A 13,816-nucleotide genomic window follows, 5' to 3' on the forward strand; every position below is an offset into this window, starting at 1 on the left:
ATTGTATAATTCAATTCCCATGAAACTCTAGACAATGCAAATCTATCCATAGCAACAAGAGGGGGACCAATTTGTCTAGGAAGGTGTCAGAGGGAACAGCTGGGACGGAGCAGAGTGAGAGAGGGTCAGATCTGTGGTGATTCACATCCGAAATCCCAGCACTCAGGAGACTGAGGTGGAATCTCACAGTTCCAATCCAGCCTGGGTTAGATATCGAGTCCCTAATCTCAACAAACAAACAAGCAAAGCAAATAAACAAAAGCCCTAAGAAAACAAAACAATGAAATACTAGACAGTGGCACCACAAAGGGCCATCAGAAGCTGGGCAGTGGTCCACCACCTCATTTTCTGACTGCGGTGTGGTTGTCAGGAGTTTATACATACGTCAACATAGCAATCTATACTTTGAAAACAGCACAGTTCATCATTGCATTTCAAGAGAGCCATGGAAAAAAGATATGAGTTGCAACATGTGTTTGAGTCTTTTAGGTAAAGGTGGGTTATTCAGCTTGGGGCTGGAAAGAGGGGTTCTGGAACTGGGGTGAAAAGCTGGAAAAGAGATTTTAGGAGCAGATTGTCTCCTTTTACCTGAGTGTTCTCTTGTCTCAGTTCCTTCATTAGCGTACCCACCATGACAGGTACTGTTTAATGACAGTGCTGTGCTATAGAGTTGATAGTTGAAGGGATCTGAAAGATTGATTACTTGGATATAGAAAAAAGGTACTGAGGAAATAAGTACAGTAAATATTTAAAGAATGGTGAAGAGTAAGAAACAAGTAATGACCAGAAGAGTGTTCAATACAAAGAGTAGGAGTGAGTAGAAAGAAATGACACGAATCCCAAAAAGACAATTTGTAAAAGAATATGTGGCTATTAGTGTCTAATGTCATAGAGCTTCATTTGGCATCTTTAATAGAGCTAACTACACAATTCAGCTATTGAGAGCACTTCATTTCTGCCCACCATTCTAATTAACTGAAATGTGTTCGTTGAAGCCTCTTCAAGAAAGTAATTCTCTTTGCAAGTGGCTTGTTTATTTCCAGAGTTATCAAAGCATAAAAAAAAAATCAATGTAGGGTTTAAAACAAACCTTGACTGTTTTAAAGAGCAGATAGCTACAGTGTTACATATGCAAAGAGTAAACCACAGATACTTCTACAAGTCATTCGCAGAAGCCTATGATTCAAGTCAGTATGCCTAGTTTAACCTGGCTTTCCTCAAACCAAGTTCCTTTTCTTGGCAAAAACTTTTCTCTCAGGCCTGGATTGCCTCAGTCTGGCTTGGTTATCAGGTGGAGCATCTGTGTTATGCTGTAGTTAGTCCCAGGGAGTTCTAAGGCTTTGAGTTTAGCGTTTTTTCTTTTCTTTTCTTTTCTTTTCTTTTCTTTTCTTTTCTTTTCTTTTCTTTTCTTTTCTTTTCTTTTCTTTTCTTTTCTTTTCTTTTCTTTTCTTTTCTTTTCTTTTCTTTTCTTTTCTTTTCTTTCTCTCTCTCTCTCTCTCTCTCTCTCTCTCTCTCTCTCTCTCTCTCTCTCTCTTTCTCATTGGTATTTGAAAACTGCCTGCTCTCCTTTTTAGCTACAAACATGCAGACGTGTTTGAGAGTGTGTGGAAATGTTGAATAACTCACTTTGACAAAGCTCTCAAGGTGGCTTTCAGGAAGCTACCAATTAAGGAAACATTCATTTCAGTACCAAGAGCAACACAATTAGCAGCAGGAAAAAATGTGTAGGCCAGTGGTTCTCACCTTTCCTAATGCTGTGACCCTTTAATATAGCTCCTCAAGTTGTGGTGACCCAAACTATAAAATTATTTCCATTGCTACTTTGTAACTACAATTTTGCTACTGTTATGAATTGTAATGTATGCAATATGCAATATATATGATATGTGATCCCTGTGAAAGGACTGTTTGACCCCAAAGGGTTAAGAACCCCTGGTCCAGCCAACTCACTCTCTCTTTCTTTGGTTGATTTTTGATACAGGGTCTCTCTGCTCTCCTGGAGCTCTCTATATAGAGCGGGCTGGCCTTGAACTCACAGAAATCCACCTGCTTCTGCTTTCTGAGTTCTGAGATTAAAGGGATGTCATTCAACATATTTATCTATGAAACTCATAGTAGTTTGAAAGTACTGATTAATGGAAGATGAAAACAATAAAATATAATGTTTTTCTTTAGAACCATCTGTCTCTATGAATGTATTTGTAGTATTTTATTTACTGTGTGTGAGCCTGTGAGTGAGTGTGTGTGTGTTGGAATCAGAGGATAACTTGGAGGAGTCAGTTCTCTCCTTCCATGGGGCTTCTGGGGGTTGAACTCAGGCCATCATCCTTGACAGCAAGCACCTTTACCTTTCCTGCCAACATATCACCCTCCTACCTTTCCAGGATTTAAAATATCTCACAGGGGATAAAACTGCTTTGCAAGTCAGTATATTTAAAAATAAAAATTTCAGCTCTAAGCCTCAAACTGGTATGTTTCCTTTGAAATCTGCATTTTTGTTTTCATAATTTAGGCCATGTGAAATCCTGAGAACCTTGAAAGAGATGTGGCAGTCTACCCCCTGCTCCTTGGCATAAAGTGAGTGAAAACTCTCCACCCTCAAATGGGGGTCCCTCCTGTGGCCTTTTCTGAGAGAGCCTAGTGATAACTGCTGGGCCTTAGATTCATAGTGCATTAGATACTTTCATTTAAATCAGTCATTTCAGAGAAACAGTAAGCACTTGCAGAAAGACTGTAGAATGGTGGTGCACTGGTTAGTATTTTGTTTTTGTTTTTCAGCTTGACACCAGCTACAGTCATTTGGGAAGAGGGAACCTCAAATGGGAAATGCTTCTGCCAGACTGGTCTGTAGGCAAGTCTGTGAGGCATATTCTTTTTTTTTAAATTAATTATTTTTTTTATTAATTACAGTTTATTCACTTTGTATCCCAGCTGTAATCTCCTCCCTCATCCCCTCCTGATCCTACTCTCCCTCCCTCATCTCCTCCCATGCTCCTTTCCCCAGTCCACTGATAGGGGAGGTCCTCCTCCCCTTCCATCTGACCCTAGCCTATCAGATCTCATCAGGACTGGCTGCATTGTCTTCCTCTGTGGTCTGGTAAGGATGCCCCCCTTCAGGGGGAGGTGATCAAAGAGCCAGCCACTGAGTTCATGTCAGAGACAGCCCCTGTTCTCCTTACTAGGGCACCCACTTGGACACTGAGCTGCCTTGGGCTACATCTGTGCAAAGGTTCTAGGTTATCTCCATGCATGGTCCTTGCTTGGAGTATCAGTCTCAGAAAAGACCCTTGGGCCCAGATATTTTGGTTCTGTTGGTCTCCTTTAGGAGCCCCTGTCCCCTCCAGGTCTTTCTATCTCCCCCTTCTTTCATAAGATTCCCTGTACTCTGCCCAAAGTTTGCTGAGTCTCAGCATATGTTTTGATACCTTGCTGGGTAGAGTATTTTAAAGGCCCTCTGTGATAGGCTCCTATTCCCTGTTTTCTCCCTCTTCTGATGTGTGAGGCATATTATTGATTCATGATTGGTGTGGGAGGGCCCAGCTCACCGGAGGTGCTGCCACCTTAGGCAGGTGATCCTGGGTTGTATTAAAAGCAGTTTGAGCAAGCCATGGGAAGCAAGCCAGTAAATAGCATTCATTCCGCCGTAGCATATACTTTGGTTCCTGCCTCTAGGTTCCTGCCTTCAGTTTTTGGCCTGACTTTGTTCACAATGGACTATGATTGGCATCTGTAGGCCAAATAAGCCCTTTCCTCCCCAAGCTGCTTTTGGTCATGGTGTTTTATTACAGCAATTGAAAACAAGAATTTCTATTTTCTTGAATTCTCTAAGTTTCATATAACAATGAAGTATTACCGGAGTCCAAAAAGTTTCTGGGAAAGATTAAATATTAAGAATTGTTAAAGTATTTTAACCAAAGTCTCTTAAAGAAAGAAGTGAACTGGGTTTTATTCCTCGGAGTTGTGTCAACAGTGCTTACTGAGATAAGAACCAAATAGAAAACGGACTAAATAAAAACTCCAACTCACAAAATGAAAACCATACTATACTAAGCAACTGCATTCTCTTCTCACTAATTGCTAAGATGGAAGACAGAAAGGCATTCCAATTTGTTTTGATTCTGATTAGCTCTGTGAGTTTGGACAGGTTGTTGATCTCACTGAGCTTAGGCTCCTCTATGTAAGAGAAACTTTAACACTTACTTTACCAGGAGACAAGGTGGGGATGAGAAGTGATCCTGGGAAGAATGCTGACCCATAAGTGGTCAGTTACTTGTGCCTCTTTTCCACAGAGAACAACCAGGACACACAGTGGAAGCCACAAACCGTTGATAGCAGTGGGACAAATCGATTTCTTCTCCCTTGCCTCTTGGCTCTGCACTGTCTTTCAGAGGATGAAAGAGGCTCTCTTTTTGATGTGTGTTGGTTAGAAGCAGCTAGAACAGTAGATTGTCTGGATTCTTTCCTGATGTCCTGTACCCTTGGCCATGTTTGTTGAATGCTGCAGCCTCAGTGCTGTGGCCAAACCAAACTCTCCATGGCTGAGAAGTAAAATTACCTGGTCAACTCCAAGCTAGTGTTTTCATTATTTTCTGAACTTCTCTGGAGAAGATCCCAGATTTTGTTCAGGTGAATTTCTTTTCAGTGGCAGACTTCTTGAAACGCCAGCTGTTGTATACACTTTCCAAGGGAAGAGTGGGCTGTCGTTTCTGTACTTATTGACAGCAGAAAGGGGGTCTTGGGAGATGGGGAAGGGGAACAAGGGAATAATGGAATATATGTGTCCTGAAATCTAAATGAGGACTGTTTCTTGGGAGGAGGCAAGAGGTGGAAGAAAGATGGGAGAATACAGAATAGTGCGGAGAGTGTATATTAGAACAAAGCATAATGACATATGCATCAAATGCCGGAATGGAACCCATTTCTGTGTGTGGTAGCAAGAAAAAAAAATTAAAATAGGTACATTTCAAAAGGAAGAGACAAACTGAAAGGACTTGCTTCTGATTTAGCTTTTAGTTCTATCTATCTATCTATCTATCTATCTATCTATCTATCTATCTATCTATGTAACTATGTATGTACATATCAAATAACTATTTATGTATCTATGTATCTATGTGTCTATCCATGTGTCTATGTATCTCTATATGTAACTATTTATCCATGTATCTATCTATGTATCCATGTATCTATGTATCGTCTATGTATCTATGTATATAAGTATCTATCTGTCTATCTATCTATCTATCTATCTATCTATCTATCTATCTATCTATCTATCTATAGTTTTTCAAGACAAGGTTTCTCCATGTAGCCCTGGCTGTACTGGAACTCGCTCTGTATGTAGACTGGGCTGGCCTACTGAGTGCTGGGATTAAAGGTGTTTTGCAGCTTTCAGTTCTTAAATTATCATTAAACTTCTGCTTTCCTTTTTCAGCGGGATTTAAATGGGTCCATAGCACAAATAACAAAGGCTTACAACATGTTACAAGCTATATGCCACATGCTTTATATCCACTAACTCACTTGTTATCCTCACGATCCTGTAAGACCCTACTGTGATGAGAGACAGGAAGTATTCAGTATTGGGACATCTGCAAAGCCACAGCTCTAGAAGATTAGAGTCCAGTCATGTTTGACTTAAGGGCTGTTGAACATTAGTCCTTAATAGAGTTTACCTGTTTTCCCCTTCACTTCTGCCTACCCCCAAAGGCATTCTAGTCCAAGACAAGTACTAAAAGGTTTTATTTCTCATGTAAATTTTGGGACCTGCTCTCTGTAGTTGTCTCATCCCTAGGATGTCATTACATAAACTTTACCAGCTGGGAAAAGCTGTAGAAGACCCCAATAGCATCAGTGAGTACAGGGAGTGCTCGTAAAATGGATGCTTTAAAAACAGCTATGTTTACTGAGGGAATTAAATAACCAAAAAATTGAGTCTAATTTTTGCAATTAAACTAATGGAACTATATTAATTATCTATGAGCCTTATTCTGAATGGTCCTCAGTTTTAAAACTCCAAAGGAAGCAAGAAGAGCACAGTATGCAATGTTCTTTGAGGCGGACTATGTGGTCTGTCTTCTCTAGTTAGAAGGTCTCACTGGGATCGCTTATGAGACTGAGTTATTTTATGGTTTTACTCTTTAAAAAAACTCTTTATAGCTCACAGAGCAGAACAAGTTGGCCCGTCTAAGAGCACCAGGCTTAGATCAAAAGCATGTCACCTTAAAAAAATTGTTTTAATCGAAAAACAAAACAAAACACCAAAACCCCAGCCAAACAAACAAGCAACATTTGCTCCAAAATTGAAAAAAAAAATAAAAGCCAATTAAGGACTAGTGTCAAATACAGGGTAAAAGAAAGGATAAATCCAGAATTTAAGTTTAGAATGAGCAAAGCTCTATCAGCTTTACACCCATTTAAGTTTCCCCGCCCAGGTCCCTACTCTATGAAAGATTTCCCTTTGAAAGTCTTTGTTTGGCACTTTTCTTTTTAATCTGATGGATGAACATGCTTGGACGGACACACAGTATGCAGGAACCCTCTAGTACCACTCAGAACAAAGCTTTGATCTCCCTGAAGCAACTATAAATCCTCGATCACATATCATGTTGGATGGACCTAAGGTGGCTTTTAAATTTCAGTCTTCAACATGAAAGCCTTTTATTGCCTTCAAATGTATTTGTTGTTCTCAGTGTTCACTGTGTTTATTCTGAGATACACAATCAGTTTCTGTGATGGTAATCAACTCTTGAATCAGTGAGAAAACTGAGGTCCATTTTATGAAGACACTTAGCTGTGGGCTTCAGCTACACCTGTCTTTTTCATTTTTAATTTTTTAAATGGGGATATTAGGGATCATGACTCAGGACCTCGTGGGAAAGGGAGAAGTCATGTGCAACCTTAACGCCATTGTTTTATCTCACTTCTTTTTAAAGCTTTATTTGTGTGTATGTGCATGAATGTGCGTGTGCTTGTGTGTGTGTCTGTGTGTGTGTTTGTGTACACACACGCATGTGCACATGTTGGTGAAGTCTAAAATAGGGTGTTGATTGCCCTGGTTGCTTATAAATGTGAAAGTTGGGAAGACAACACCCCATCATAGGTCATGCTCACCATGACCTACGAGAAACCCCCAGAAGGAGTCAAGACTGAGAACAGTGATCACATTAATTTCAAGGAGGTGGGAAAGATGGCTCTGTGGTGCAGCCTACGATGAAGAGGCAGGTCCACTCAGCGAACTAATGAAAACAGATAGTGAAGGACAGGGTTTGTCAACGAGGCAGAGGAGATTCGGCCTTGACGGACAGTCAATGGAACAGACACACTGTGCAGCTGGAGGGGGCGATGAAGATGCCAATGATGGGTTCTAGCAGCACAAAGGCTGTATCTACTATAAAGCGAACCTGCTATTTCATGTCAGAATTTTGTTACAGACTGAGAATACATTCTCATGGAAAGCATAAATTTGATCTCAGCACATAGTGACTACAACAGTGAAATTTTCTCTATTCTTTCATTTCCTTTTCCCCATCCCTTTATCAGTATAAAGCAACTGGTATATGCACACAAGAATACTGCAACTTCTTTTTTTTCTTAACTAAATGGTTCATGTTTTGTTTTGGTTGAGATAAAGTGGAGATGGTCCCAGGGAGACTGATTCTTTTCCCAGACGTGACATCTTCTCCTTCTTCTTCTTCTTCTCCTTCTCCTTCTCCTTCTCCTTCTCCTTCTCCTTCTCCTTCTCCTTCTCCTTCTCCTTCTCCTTCTCCTTCTCCTTCTCCTTCTCCTTCTTCTTCTTCTTCTTCTTCTTCTTCTTCTTCTTCTTCTTCTTCTTCTTCTTTCCTCCTCCTCCTCCTCCTCCTCCTCTTCCTCCTCCTCCTCCTCCTCCTCCTCCTCCTCCTCCTCCTCCTCCTCCTCCTCCTCCTCCTCCTCCTCTTCTTCTTCTTCTTCTTCTTCTTCTTCTTCTTCTTTCAACTTAGGGTTTCCTTGTGTAGCCCTGGCTATCCTGGAATTCACTCTGTAGACCAGGCTGGCCTCCTCAGAGATCTGCCTTGTATGCCACCACTGCCCAGCCCCAGCCCTTTTCTTTATATTCCAGTAAGTTAATTTGCTCATTGTTTTTTTTTTGTTTTTTGTTTTTTTTTTTTTTTAAGACAGGATTTCTCTGTCTAGCCCTGGGTGTCCTGGAACTCACTCTGTAGACCAGGCTTGTCCTTTCAGCAGGGTCCTGGATTTAAGCGGGAGCCGGCAGCTAGAGCATTTTAGGGTGAGGCCCATGTGCACTAGGCCTGGGTGTGGAAAAGGTTTTCCACAGTGTTACGATTTAGCTCTTTTCAAATAAGAACGGTGGTGGCAGTGGAAATTCGAGACCAGCAGTGGCAGTGGAAACTCGGCATTCCAAAGCCTATGTGTTGGGATTGGTAAGCAGGCATCTCTACAGCCAGCCCCAAGGGACCTGACAAACCAGATATCAGGCATCTGTGAAGCGGCCTACAGACCACCTGAAACCACCTGCGCTTGCTCTGGGTCACCTTATGAGAGAACTTGTACCACCTCCAGTCACTCTCTCTCTTGCCCTACCCAGAGACGTTCTCTGTGACCCCTTCCCCCTTCCCTTAATAAACCTCCCACATAGAACCAGTTGTGTGGCATGATTTGTGAAACCGCAGTATAACTTTGCTGCACGATCCTAACACTATGGCAGTACCAAAGTGTTACAGCTCTTGTGTTAAGCCGCTGTGCTAAGCACCGCAGAGATACAGGCAGAAGCCCATGCCTAGTTGGCTTGCAGCCAAGCCCAGCAGGCTGGAGTGCAGGCCAGGTAAGATGTGGCCGGGCCAATAAATGATGAATCTCAGATTGCCAAGGAGGAAGGCTGTTGGTATCACGCAGCATGTAACCTTGGGCAGTGGAAGGAATTTCTAGGGTGAATGTGTGATTCACTGGGGTCAGGTGTCAGGTGTCAGGCACTTGATTTACATGTGCCACATTTTTCATACAGCAGTATGGTCCAAGAAGGAGAATACAGTACTTAATTATCCTATGTGTGTGTGTGTGTGTGTGCATGTGCGCGTGCGTGCTCAGGTGGAATCTCCAAGTACAATTGAAGGTCATTGCTGAAGACTAAGATCCTTAGCAGGGTGGGACATTTCTAGGATTTGATGGCTAGCTAAACTTGTTACCTTATCAGGAAAGAGCATGGCCTGTAATCTTTCCCAAGGGCTGTGTGATGCTTCTTACCAAACCTTGGATCACCCAGATCAGGAGGCTTTTAGAACCTCACTGAGAAAAGGGAGTCCACCATCATAGACCAAACACAGATAAATGACTTCAACCTAATCCAGCAAAGCCCCACACAGGCTGGCCTCAAAATCACAGAGATCTGCCTGTGCCTGCTTCCTAAGTGCTGTGCTTAAAGGTGTGTACCATCACCTCCTGGAAGCTCTCACTGTTTTAACAAAAGAACTCAGGAATGTAAAGCTATTTGTATACCTGTCTGATTGGGGAATTTTAATGTGTTTTTTCTCACTGTAAAACGAATTACAAATTTACAACTTATTTTGTACATAGCTGTTACATATTGGGGCTTTATGTCTTTAAATAGGGATAAACTATTCTTGAAAAAAAAATCCCTATATAGTCATTTGCTTCAACTCAAGCATCTTGTTGTTTAAATAAACTTATTTAAAATGAAAATAAAAAGCTCTCAAATTATTTTTTTCTTTCTAGATCCATATGACAAGCTCAACCTTGCAAGGCTTTTGTCACTGTGGGGCAGAATGACCAACTCTTGACAATGGAGTGTGAGCAGGTGTGCCATTTCTAGACTGAGATGGCTAAGTGAGTACACCTTCTTATTTTCCCCCCAGCATCGTCACATGGGCATCACATATTGAAAGGGTAATCAGCATCATAAGAGAAGCCCGACTCATCATTAAAAAGAGCCACCTGACACCTGGTGGACAATCACATGAACTCGAATAATCTTACTATATCAACTCACTGAGGTCTGGGTTTACCACAGTCTAAGACATCTATACGGAAGTTAAAGGGGTTACTTCTGTAATAAGGCCCCAGGATCGGTATGATGGGCTTCCTAATTGAGTGCTAGACAGTGTGGAAACTGTTGTTAAAAGAATGACAATATTGGTTCAGTGCTTGAGAGCTTTTGTTGTTCTCGCAGAGGACATGAGTTTGATTCCCAACACCCACATGATGGCTCACCACCAACAGTGTTTCAAGGGGTTCTGATGTTCTCTTCTGGCCTCCAAGGAACATAGGTGGTGACATATATACACACAGGCAAAACACTCAGACACATAAAATAAAAATAAATGAATCTTAGAAGAAAAATGGTAATAAGTAAAAATTCTTCCTGTAATTACTTGGGGGAAGTGTTGGGATTGGTAAGCAGGCATCTCTATGGCCAGCCCCAAGGGACCTGATAAACCAGATATCAGGCATCTGTGAGGCCACCTACAGACCACTTGAAACCACCTGAACGTTCTCTGGGTCACCTTATAAGAGAACTCGCACCCTCCCTCTCCTACCCTGCCCAGAGACAGTCTCTGTGACCCCTTCCCCTTCTCTTAATAAAACCTCCCATGTGGACCCAGTCATGTGGCATGATTTGCGAACCCGCCGTGTGACTTTGCTGCACAATGCTAACACTAGTGCATGGGTAACTTCATGCGCAATCCTAGCATTGGTGCTCAGCCTGAAATAGGCACTTTCAAAGGAGACCCTGGGTGGTGGTTGCTTTCGGCGCCAGCACTGCCACCAGAACTACTGGAAACCTATTTCATTTCAAACCTGCCCACAACTTACTTTCTGGCAACCAGATCACTAACTCTTCATGCAATACTGGCTAGATTTGTGAGTTCCCCTCATTGGTCAGCATAAACATCTCTCTTGGTAAAGGAAGACTGACCATTGAGTATCCAGCAACTTCCTGGTAATTTTTGAGACAGAGGGACCTTCACTGGCCACAGTTGACCCTTTTTGCTGACCTCCATTTAGGGCTTTCTTTTTCCTTGGGTGAGATTTTTTTTTTCCTTCTACTGACATGGTTTAGTCCACCTCTCTTGCTTGTCTATGAAAATCCTAGCTCTAGGTGAACCCTGTTTCCTACGGGCAGTTGTGCCTTTCACCTCTGGCTAACACTGATGAGCTGTTGAATCAGCTAGTACTATACTAGTCTACTGAGACAAACCTTGCCTTTGGGACACCTCTGGCAGGTCACTGACTCCTACTCTCCCAATGGGAACTGCCCATTCATCTATCCCTCCAGCATCCCCACTGGGATGTCTTCCTCCAGCATCCCCACTGGGATGTCTTCTGGAGAATTTAAAATCCCTAAGCACAGAGCCTGACTTAAAGGCCTCTTAGCTCATATGCTTCTGCAATAAAACTTGGCCTACATATTCCTTATATAATGGGTCAAATTGGCCCATTAACAGCACATTAAATCCCAATATTTTACGGGATCTTTTTAATTACTGTCAGTGATCTGGTAAATGTTCAAGCATTCTCACTCCTCTGTTCTAAACCTCTGTTCTTACTGCTCGCCTACCCAACTTTTTCTAGCTATAAAGTCTCAACCTCAAGAGTTTTCTACCTTTGACCCTTCGGATGAACCTCCACCTCACCATTCTCAACCTCTGGCTTCTCCCTCCTCCTCTGCTTCCTCTTCTTCCTCTTTGGCTTTCCCAGCATCCTCTCACATCTCCCTAGAAACAGGCCATCCTAGTCATCTTACTTTGGCACCCATTTTCACTCCACCTACAGCTATTAGCCCCTTGCTACCTGCTCTTGCTCTGTAGCCAAGCCCCGCTTTTCTTCTACTCAGTGTAAACCAGCCTCAATTCTTCCCTTGCGGGAGGTGGCTGGTATGGATGGCTTAGTTGGGGTGCATGTTCCCTTCTCATTAACTGAACTTTTTCAAGTAGAAAAGAGACTAGAATTCTATATCTCTACTCTTCTACTTTCATTAGAGGATTTCAATATCTCACTCAATCTTATAGTCTTACCTTCCATGATACATATATATGATTCTTACCAATAAGCTATTACCTGAGAAGCGCAGGCGAGTTTGGGAACAGGCTAGAATGCATGCAGATGAGGTTCACCAGACAAACACAGCATACCTGGTTGCGGCTGAGGTGGTGCCTGACCAGGATCCACAATGGGATTATAATACCCAGAAGCATTTTAGCTAGAGATCAGTTCACGACCTGCCTCCTGGCTGGTCTCTGCAAGGCTACCGTCAAGCCAGTTAATGATGAGAAGCTCCAGGAGGTCATTCAGGACAAGATTGAAAACCCTTCTCAATTCCTATCGCACCTTATAAAGGCCCTCTTAAAACATTCTAATCTAGACCCTGAAAGTGCAGAGGGTAGGCAACTCCTGATGACCTATTTTTTCTCCCAGAGTTACCTCGACATCAGGGCTAAGCTTAAATGCTTAGAGAGAGGACCTCTGACTCCACAGGCAGAAGTCTTAACACTGGCCTTTAAAGTGTACCATGGGAGAGATGAGAAAGCCCGCAAGAAAAAATACCAAATGCTGGCCAAAGCCATAGGATTGACCTCAGCGACTACCCAGGCTCCCTTGCCTCCTAAGGGAAGAGGACCATGGGTCCCTGTTTCAAATGTGGTCAAGAAGGCTTGGTTTTGTCCTAAGCCCTGCGAGACTCCGGGGCCATGTCCAAAATGCCACCAAGAAGGGCACTGAGGTGTTGACTGCCACTGTTTCTCCCATGATATGGGAGCATCACTCCCAGATCACCCTAGGCCTGGCTGTGGAGAACCCCATATGGAAATGGATTCTGCCCTTTCTCACACCTCTTCTGCTCATCTTTCTGCTTTTGCTTTTTGCACCATGCTTTATTAACTTCTTTTTTTACATTCCTCCAGAAACAAATGCAAAAATTCTCTAACCAAACCATTAATCAGTTACTCTTACAGGATTATCAACTTCGGCCCACAGAACCAGATGACAATGACCTTCCAATCAACTCTGATAATGGGGACCAGCTCTACCCCGAGAATGACAATGCCCCTAGTCATCAGGAAGTAGCTTGAAGAGTAAACATCACCCCTATGCCCTCCACACCATCACCACCTTCCTAGCTCCTCACTTCTTAATAAAACAAAAAGGGAGGGATGTCCGGATCCATAAGCAGGCATTTCTATAGCCAGCCCCAAGGGACCTGACAAACCAGATTATCAGGCATCTTTGAGGCCACCTACAGACCACCTGAAACCACCTGCACATGCTCTGGGTCACCTTATGAGAGAACTCACACCCCCCTCCTTGCCTGCCCAGAGACAGTCTCTGTGACCCCCCCTTCCCTTAATAAAACCTCCCACATGGAACTGGTCGTGTGGTGTGTTGTGTGAACCTGCCATGCAACTTTGCTGCACAATCCTAACATTGGTGCATTGGTAAATTAATGCACAATTCTAGCAGGAAAACCATAATATCTACTAAAACAGCATTCCTTAAAGAAGTAATTATAATTAAATGTTACATGGGGGTCGGCATATGAGAAGAAACTGAGCCAAGTGTGGTGGTATATGCTTATAATCCCATCACATGGGATGCTGGGGCAGGAGTTTCATAAGTTTGAGGCCAGTCAAAGCTGCATAGTAAGACCCTGACACAAAATTTTAAGAATTGAGATTAGGAGACCATTAGCTAATATATCCAGAAATAAAAGGAATAAAGAGACACCAGAAGATTGAGGCATTGAAGTTTGGAGAAAAGCCACCTGCTTCTAGACTTACTAAGAAATAAGAATGAGAAAACAAACGTT

At 42.6% G+C, this 13,816-nt stretch overlaps 2 long non-coding RNA genes across 2 annotated transcripts in view; one reads left to right on the forward strand and one right to left on the reverse strand.

Annotated features, from left to right (window-relative positions):
• Window positions 1-13,816, reverse strand: part of LOC132646383 (uncharacterized) — an 83,168-nt gene that overhangs the window by 18,868 nt on the left and 50,484 nt on the right. The window lies entirely within an intron of this gene.
• On the forward strand, window positions 2,483-13,362 carry LOC132646385 (uncharacterized). Its single transcript, XR_009584620.1, has 3 exons — window positions 2,483-2,577; window positions 9,730-9,840; window positions 12,954-13,362. It is a non-coding gene; the product is annotated as an uncharacterized LOC132646385 (long non-coding RNA).

Source organism: Meriones unguiculatus, chromosome 1 (assembly GCF_030254825.1).
Source record: "Meriones unguiculatus strain TT.TT164.6M chromosome 1, Bangor_MerUng_6.1, whole genome shotgun sequence".
NCBI lineage: Eukaryota > Metazoa > Chordata > Mammalia > Rodentia > Muridae > Meriones > Meriones unguiculatus.